The sequence below is a fragment of the Cupressus sempervirens genome, chromosome 11, assembly GCF_028749045.1.
Source record: "Cupressus sempervirens isolate cs-2001-9-10 chromosome 11, ASM2874904v1, whole genome shotgun sequence".
NCBI classification, from domain to species: Eukaryota; Viridiplantae; Streptophyta; class Pinopsida; order Cupressales; family Cupressaceae; genus Cupressus; species Cupressus sempervirens.
The window spans coordinates 536,878,933-536,888,850 of record NC_143128.1 but is presented as its reverse complement, the minus strand read 5'-3'; positions in this window follow the sequence as shown (position 1 = coordinate 536,888,850).

Genomic DNA, 9,918 nt, shown 5'->3' with positions numbered 1-9,918 from the left:
TTTCTCTTCTCCCCACAAGCTGATTTCCTACACTATTCTTTATGAAACTCACTAGATAAATATGCAATTTCTCTCTCCAACTTTACTGACATTAGTTGCTACTTCTTAACACCATGAAATGTTACATTTTTTAAAGGTTAATTTTTTTGTGAAACAAAAAGAGACAACAATCTTCTCTTTCAGATCCCATAATATGACCATTGAAATTCCTTCAAAAGTAATGAAATAAAAATATAATTTTCTTCCAAAATGTGTGTTATGTTGCTTCATATAAAATTCTTTTTTGTTGTAGATGCCTTTAGAAAGTGAAAAAAATACTAGACCAAGTTGTGCTACTTTGGTAATGGAAGAGTCATTAATTATTTTTCCTAAAGTTAGTATCTTTTCCTTCCTTTTTAAGCATCCAAATTGAATGAATAAGACAAGAATGGAATACCAAAAGTCACTTGTCTCATGAACACTTTTAGAAGCATCAAAATTGATAGAATCATAAAAATAAATATTAAGTCTTCTTTAAAAGTTTCCTATAACTTGCTAATGGACCCCTTCAACCTTTCAAATCTTGAAATTGTGTAATATAATCACATTAAACAACCTAGTTGCCTTTGATTTTTGAGATGGAAGCCAAGTTTTGTCAAAAAGAACATTTTGTCCTTATAACACTTCACAAGATGCTCTTGAAATCACAACCTATGCAAAAGATGCAAAACATGAACATTAGAAGAAAATTGTTTTTTGGTGATGCAGGATTACTTATCAGCCCAGACTCTCTTGTACTTCCAAATTTGCTTCTTATCAATATCTTTTCACCATGATACTTGTCTCATCACATTCTCAATAGGTCCACTTATGGATTTGGAACCTTAAATGATAGGAGTTAGTCCTTGTGTGCACATTGTTAATGGCTAGCAATTGTTTAGCAGTGTTATGGTATGAAATTTGGGTGAGCTTGACATCATCCACGACATACAATAAGTTCTACAATGTCAAATAATTAATATAACAAATGTGGGCCAAAGTTGAAAGGTGATCTGCCAAATCCTTCTCTTCCTATCGATTTCCATGTGACAAGACCCATTAACGATGCATGACAATTGAAACTAGCCCCTTCTTTAATTGTATCCATGGTGTGAAGGGAAAGTAAATGGGTAGGGAAGATAGTCATCTGCTTTAAATTTGAGCACTGAAATATTAATATCTTTTAACATTAAGAAATACAACTAATGTCTTAGTATATTAAATGAGTTGAACAATGGATACAATGGATACACTAAAATTGGTATCATAATAAATGGTAATAAAAATTTAAAAGAGCACAATTTTTGAATGAAAAACTCTTTCTAGAAGTTGTATATGGCTGCAAAGTACATGGAAAATTCATTTGAGTTGCAAGAAAAAGACATGCTCAAGGAATAAGTAAAATAGGTTCAAAGCTACAAAGTACATGGAAAATTTATTTAAGTTAGAAGGATAATGATGAAGAAAATTTGACTGATTTCCCATGCTATCAACCTAGACAATGATGCCAACCCATGGAAAAAAACATGTTTAGATTTCATAAGGAGCCACTCAATCTTCACTATTGCAAAAAAGAACTGATAATCTTCTTAAATCTACCTTTCCCATTCCTTCCTCTTTTTGCAACATGGGCTCTACTTTTCCATCTACTGTCCTACTAACATTCTCAAATACTCCCACGCATCCCAACCCTATACTCATTGTTTACCTTTTTTAAGAAATATTCTCTTCCACTATCCATCTCAAATCAAGGTTGCTCTCAATTTGAGATCATTAATGATAATGTGTAAATCTAAAGTCTTTATACATGAGACTTATGGCATACAATCCTCTATCCCCAATTAACCCATTACCACCACATGTTGGCTAGAAAAGTTGGAAATCCCTTTCAGGAAAGAAATTGGACCATATCTATTGCATTGGGAAACATAAAAAAGACAATGTTTGGGTTGCTAACATCAATGGACTCCACACAAGAAAAGATAAAACTTCTTCCAAAAATGAGTCAATCTCCTAGTGTTTTAGATTCAACAGAAGTAAAAGGACCAACATATCCTTCAAAATAGACAAAGAAACCAAAACCAGTAAAAGGATCTCATTGGACAAGCAACAATTTTCTTTTCATAATTCTACTACCCATCACAATTCCAATGGCATGTTCCAACGGATAGCCATTGCTCCTATAGCATAGCTACTGCAACCCCATCGCAATTGCAATAGCATGTTCTAACAAATAGTTGTCACTCCCATAGCATAATTTTTGCAAAATCGTCGCAATGGTGATGACTGACTGAAAGATTAAGACTTCATAATTACAATGGTCTATTGTTGCTATTGAGATAGTGTCAAGATGAACTCTTGCCCCTTCCTTCCTCCAAGTTACAATGGTTCTATCTATCTCAATTGTGGTAGAATCCCTTGACATCGCAATTTGCGACAGTAAAAGTTTGATGCTCGTCTGATGGGAGCCAATTCATGATTCTATCACTTGAGTGATAATTGGCTATCATAATTGTGACAAAGCTTGATTAACTCTATGAACTCAATTCTCATATGAAAATTGTTTCCCACTGATACTATTGAATAAATCAATTCATGTTGTGAGCTCAATTAACATAGTATACCTGCATCTTCTCGAGCTACACTAAAATTTGCTCCCTAGTGGAAAGTTCAATTGCAGTATTAACTGACCTTACTGGATAGCTTAAGTGGTTTGTCACTAACTGACAATATGTCTTACCATAGGGTCAACAATCACCCCCTTTGGCATTAGTGAAAAAAGCACTTAACTTGAGTAGTTCTGTCAACAATCAAAAATCTTTTAATAAATTTTTTTCATAAAACTTCCCCTTTGCATGTGCCTAGTTTTTGTAACTCAGTTTGAACTAGAAATTATATCTCGATTACAATTCATCTAAATTTGGAGTTGACAAAATTGTTTTTGTTTGTTTGATTATCTGATATGTACTAGTTTGTATCATATACATATTCCTCTATACATTTCCTCATATACATATTTCCCCCTTTGATTATATACATACTGTGTTTTCCTACTTGTTTTTGTTACAAACACTAAAAAAAATTTACTTACAAAGTAATACCAAAATGTGTGAGGAAATCATTATGCACTTTCAAAATTAAAGACATACTTTTATCCTAATTCTCATGTAGTACCTTCAAAATGTGCAATTCAATCTGGATTTCAACTAATAACTCCATCATGAGATCTACCACTGAGAAGTTGGTGTTATGTAATAATGTCTTTGCATCTACCAAATGCTTCTATATCATATCCATGTGAGGAAGTATCATGCTCTAGATGTCTGATATGGTTGCCCTTGTTTTGGCTTCCTCCCTCAATAACTCTGCTAGCAAATATATCAAAAATATGACCTTCACAAAATTATTTTAGTTGGTACTCTAGTCAAGTGCTAACTGACTAGCACTGCCCTTTAAATCTCCATCAATATTGGTCAGTTTTTCTTTTATTTCCTTAGTGAAAATTGATGTATCACATAATTTTCTAAACAATGAAACAACATTCTTTACAACTCCTTCAAGAGTTCCAATAAGAGTGGATAGTTCCACTTGATCAATAGAAATTTTCTTGGCTGCATTCTCTAGCACTTTATTCTCAAACTTTCTTTCTACCCTTTGTAGAATTTTTTCTTGCCCGTATATATCCTTATTGAATTTTTGTACAATATCTACTAGAATTTCTCAATAATAGGAGCCTCATTATTTACCTTAATTTTCAATACATCCAAAAATATGTCCTTGACATCTTTAAGAATTTTTCCTTTGTCTCTTTCTACTCTCAATTTCCTCTATTGTGCCCTTTTCCTCCATAGATAACTTAAGATCTCGTTATGATTAGTAGTGAGATCGAATTTATCCCAGTTTGGAATCATAATCTCAATATGAAGGTCTATCTCATCTAAGAGTTTTACCTTTTCCTTACATTTTCTTTTAGTTCTAGGAGAGATTGTGATTTCTTTATCTTTTTCCTCATCTTTCTTCTCCTCTCCACTTGTTTGACTCTTAGTTTCTTCTTTGTCTCCTTGCCAACCTTGTCTTCATCCTTTGGTTTCTACTCAATTAAAGTTATCCCAAAGATAGATTGAGTTTGCAACTTGGTTCCTACTTGGGTGGATGGAAGACTTTGTTCCTTCTTCTCTAATTGTGCTACACTAGGTGTAGCAATGGCTTGTCTCAGAGTGGAGGATAGAGATGTAATCACAACATCTATCATCATCTTTGTATCAGACTCTTCTATAGTCTATACCTCTTTCTCTTCATCCTTCTTCATTTTACCTTCTCCCTCAAAAATGGCTTTCCACAATTTTGTTATAAACTACACAACATCTTCAATCTTTTTTGTCAAAATTTGAAAAGCCTTGAATCTTGGAGTTTTCCTATTCTCATGTTTTTCCATGGCATCCTTGATTTTTTCATTTAGGAGTTTAGGCCTGATCCTTTTCAATGTTTTCTCTCTAATGTCCCTTTCTATTTTAACAACATTTTTCCATCTTTGTGTAACTACCTTTAGCAAGACATAAAGGCTTAGCCTTTTAACTCATTCAGGTCATATTTCCATGTGGCCATCTTCTCCACTAGAACATCTTCTATTTATTGTTTCTCTTCTTTGCCTTTAGTTTCATACTTGATGAATTTGAAACCTATCATGTCACTTCCTTCTCTTAGTCTCTTCACTTGTTGCTAAAAGGATAGTGGAGGCTTCTTTAGCTAAATGATAGGAGTGTTTTCCTCTTCATCATCTTCATCCTCAAGTTTCAACTTCTTCTTGGATTTCCTAGCAGTTGTGATTATAGGGGTGGTTTCCTTCTTGGGTGTAGTCTTCTTGGGTGCCCTTGTAATCACCTTTCCTTTCTTCTTAGGAAGTTCTTGTTCTTCTTCCTCTTCTTGTTCTTCCTCTTCTACTTCCTCTTCTTCTTCACCTTTACCCTCAGTTAGCATGAGAGGGTCACCTTTCAACTTATTCTTCAGGGTCTCCATCCTCTTCTTTCCTCTTTTCAAGACTTGAGGAATCTCTATCTCTAGAGACATCCTAGTCTTGGATTCATCCTAGGTGCAAAAGTATATTGCCTTGGGGTCAGCAGGCTTATTAAGAAGAGATTTTATGATATCGCTTGTATCATCTATGTTGACTTCACATCCCAAGGGTTTTACCCATGTAGTCCTAGGAATGACTGCTTAAATGTAAGTGTTGTCACAATCAACCAAGAAACAAATATCTTGAGCATATTGCTCAACCAACTACTGAGGTATTCTATACAAGTTCTATATTTTCTCCTTGAAAATTTCAAAATATGCTTCCATTATGCTATCAATTTTTTCTCCCAACTCTTGTATGTAATCATTAACTTGATAAATTACTAGCCTATCCTTACACTAGACCACACTACTTTTGGATGGAAAGAACTTTTGAAAATAGAAGAATAAACAAACTAGGAGGGATCCAAATGTACATATGTTCTTCTTTTATGCTCAAATACTCTCCATGTTTTTGCTAAGTTGACTTAGTTGCAACTTAGTAAGGTCAAATGATAGGTTGTTCTTCACCACTCTGTAAGCCAAGTCAATAGCTTCACAAGGGACACTGTTCAATCTACTTGAGTTGTAGATCTTGTGAGCAATGACATGGATCCCAAACTTGATCTCCATGTCAGTGACATTATTTAGCTTCATTCCCCTTCCATCCCATTCTTCTAGGGTTTTCTTTTCCAATTCACCATGAGCTAGGGTCTCATCATTTTGGGCCTATTCAGCATAGGGTAACCTGTAACTCAATGAATCATCTTCTTCATAATATTTACAAGTTGCTCTAACTAGAAAAATATATTGTGAACTCTACTCAAAATAAATATGGTCCACTTTATTTTGAAATCCTTCGACATGTATAGGGCATGTGTTAAACCCTTTATCTCCAAATGTCTATGTTTTGGCTTTAATACTCCATTATCACATAGGAAATTGTGCACTTCATTCATTTCAAATGTGCCTAATTCTTGAATAGTGCATTGGTAGAATGACCTATTATCATTAATCAACTATACCTTTAGTGGTAAAGCTAAGTGTACTTCCATTGGATCCTTTTTCTCAATAATTACTAGATGAAGCTTGAATTTGGGTACCTTGCAAACTGCATTCTTCACTAACATTCTTGAACCCTTCTTTACCTTTGATCTGGAGTTGGATGCCATGATACTCGATGAAAGATGAATTCGCAACAACTGAAACTTTCATTATAACTTTTCTCTTCAACATGAAGTCACTTGTAGATCGCTTGGGGCTCAAAGTCAGTTTGAAAACTGAATGCAAGGTAAAAAAAATAAAACTCTCAATTTTGCCTTTTATCAAAATTTTCAAAATTTAGGGCCTCTTAAATGCATCGTATAGTGGAAGGTAGAATAGTTCAGTTAAGTAATTCAAGCTCGACATGAATTGATCCTTTCATAGCTTGGTTAGAACTAGGTTCTAATATGTCTCTACTCATTGATAAAAAGTAACTTGGTTACAACTAAGTTGTAAAATGATTAAAACATAACTTTGTGCATTTTTCTATGCTGATTTGAATTGCTCCCTTTTTCACATCTAGAACTGATGTAGGATCTTCTTGATTGCTTAGTTCCAGTCAACTCCATTAGCACTAAGTTGGATGTGGATGCTTCACCCAACTCATTAGATTGGATGATGATAACTTCTTGCCTTGGGCTTTCCTCTAATTTTCTTACCCATTTCTGATTTTGTTGAGTTCTAATTTCTTCATTCTTTGACAAGTGCCTTTATTTTCTTCACTATTATTTTATGTATCTCTATTCATACAATTTCTTGCCAAGTGACCTATCTTCTTGCATACATAGCATCTTATATTGGTATTTATTTTTCTCATGCGAGTCTTCACAATTTATACCAATATGCCCATATTCTCCATAATAATGAAATCTTCCCCATGTATTGTAGTCCCTACCAATAAATTCTCTTTGTATGATTCCATTGTGTTAAATGTTTGACCTGCATTCTAAAGATTTATGACCTTTTTTATGACATGTGAAACAATTGCCTTCAAACTTTGATTTGGTTCTGCATTCATTTTCCTTGTGACCATATTTTTCACAATTGTAGCATTGACCTTTGAACTTGGGTTATGTAGCATTGCACCAAAAAACATTTGAAGTATGCCCTATTTTTCCACAAGTGTTGCATGTAGGCATTTTTATCTTCTATGCTTCTTGTTGTAATGATTCTCCTTGATTGGTGTACCCTAAGATTGTAGTGCCTTTGGATCTATTCAAAGTTTGCTCATATAATTGATTCATACTTTCTTGTGACCTCAATATTCTTTCATTTAATTCCTTTTCACCTTTTAGTTCATTATGGAATCTTTCATTTTCTACTCTCAAATTGGTGATTCCTTGATTTACATCATCTAGTTGATCTGCTATGTCTTCTTGTTGTTGAGATAATTATTGAACTTCATTAGTCTTTTCCTCAAGTCTTGTAGCGAGTAGTCTTTTGTCTTCATCTTTCATTTCTTTGTCATTTATTTCTTTGTTATTTTTTTCATGACTTCACATAGCCTAACTGAGTGACTTTCTTATTCTCTTTTCAATTTTCTCACTTCTTGTAGAGTAGCATTCCTCGCCAATATATCTTCTATGTTTGCATTTGCTTCTTTTGAACTTCTTTCTTTGTATATATATCCTATTGTTTCTTCTATGTGGAGATTTTCATTCATCTATATAGCCAATTCTTTCTTCTTTTCAAAGAGTGAGTGAGGTGTTCCTTGAGTTTCTTGACTTGCTCCATAGCCATGTGTAGATCTAGTTTTTCATTGTCAATAGCTTTCTCTAATTTGTACACTTCCATTTCCTCATATCTTTACTCTCAATCTATTAAGCCTCTGATAAGAGAACCTTTCTTTGATAACAATTGTTGGAAATGTAATGACAAGCTAGTGACTGAGGGGGTGAATCAAGAACCAATAAAACTTTTCCTTTCCAAGATTACTTCAGCTTTACTTCTTTAGATTATCTAATCTATGGGCATGCATTAACATAAAGAAATAAATAAATCAACACCATAAAACTTTGACATAAGATATGGTAACCCAAAAATCCTCCAAGTAGAAGGTAAAACTAGGGTGGGGATGACACCTACAATGCTTCACTACTACAATAATAAAGTTGGCATGTTAGGGCTTACACTTGATCACTTTTGATGATCTACTCTATTAGGAGTTTGAAGGATTGTTAGGTCCACCTTATGAATTAATTTTACAATACAATGAAGTATCTACTCTATTAAGATATTTAGCAAAGGAATGTTAGGTCCACTTGGTTAGAGAATTTGACTAATGCACCTATTAGGATGAATTAGCAAAATGATCTCTGCTTTGCAACTTGATTTTTTGAATTAGATCCTTTGAATAATATGATCACCTAATTGTGATGGATTAATCTCCACTCTACCCTTTATACTACCTTGTAGCCTGCTTACTTACTCTTCTCCATATTCACTTCTTGTGCCTTCAAATATTCATGTATCTTCTATATTATTTTTTAGACAAATGGATTTTTCTTCCTTAAATATCCTTCAAACAATAAATTCACATTGAGTTAGCTTCCATTATAGATATCTTTATAGAAAACCAAATATACCTTTAAGTTGGCTCTAGTACTGATGCTCGAGTAATATAGTGAGCTTGGGTGATAATGTGAACTCGGTTAGCACTGGAAGCTCAGATTACACTGGGAAGCCAGGGTGATATAAGAGCCTGATTTACACACGAAGTTTAGTTAACTCTATGAACTTGGTTCACACATGAAACTTGTTTCCCACTAATAATACTGAATAGCTCAATTTATACTATGAGCTTGGTGACCACAATATACCTTCATCTGCTTGGGCTACACTAAAATCTACTCCCTGATGGAAAGCTTAGTTGTAGTATTAACCAACCTTCCTAGATAGCTTAAGTGGTTTATCACTAATTCACAATATGTATTACCATAGGGTCAATAGGTTATGCCTTTTGGTTTAACTAATGCATCTAGTGCTTTCATGAGGCTGGTGAATGAGGTTTTGAAGAAATTATTCAATAAGTTTGTTGTTGTATATTTTGATGACATTTTGATATTCAATAAGACCAAGGAAGAACACTTTGAACATATTATACAAGTGTTATAAATATGAAAGGAAGAAAATTTGTTGATTAATCTAAAGAAATGTTCATTCATGAAGGTGGAAATTGTGTATCTTGGTTTGTCAATTTTGGCTGATGGCTTGAAGATAGATCTTGAAAAGGTAAAAGTTATTCTTGATTGGCCTACTCCTAAAAATGTTTTGAGAAGTTAGATTATTTCATGGATTGGCAAGTTTCTATAGTGATAACATCATAAATTCCAGTTCAGTATGCAATTAAATGAAAGAGACTATGAGAGGAGATAAAAAGGATTTCAAGTGCACACATGGAGAACATAAGAGTTTTAAAACATTAAAACAAAAGATGGAAGAATTTCCTACTATCGCTTTTCTTGATTTAACTAAGGTTTTTCAGGGTAACTATGTTAGGATTAACTGCAGACATAAATAACAATTACATGAAAATATAACCAATATCAAAAAATAATAAATTGCATAGAAGAGAACACAAGACACAAGGATTTAATGTGGTTCGCCCAATCCTTGGGCTATGTCCACCAATAAAAAATCCAATATTATTATTTTCTAGTTATTACAATCTGCAATCCCTTATAGCTCAATATCATCGCAAGAAGCTACAATATCATCATACATTATGAAATCCATAACCCTAAGCCATTTTATATAAGCTTTTTATGCTTAAAAAATTAGGGAACGACCCCCAAACCCCTATAG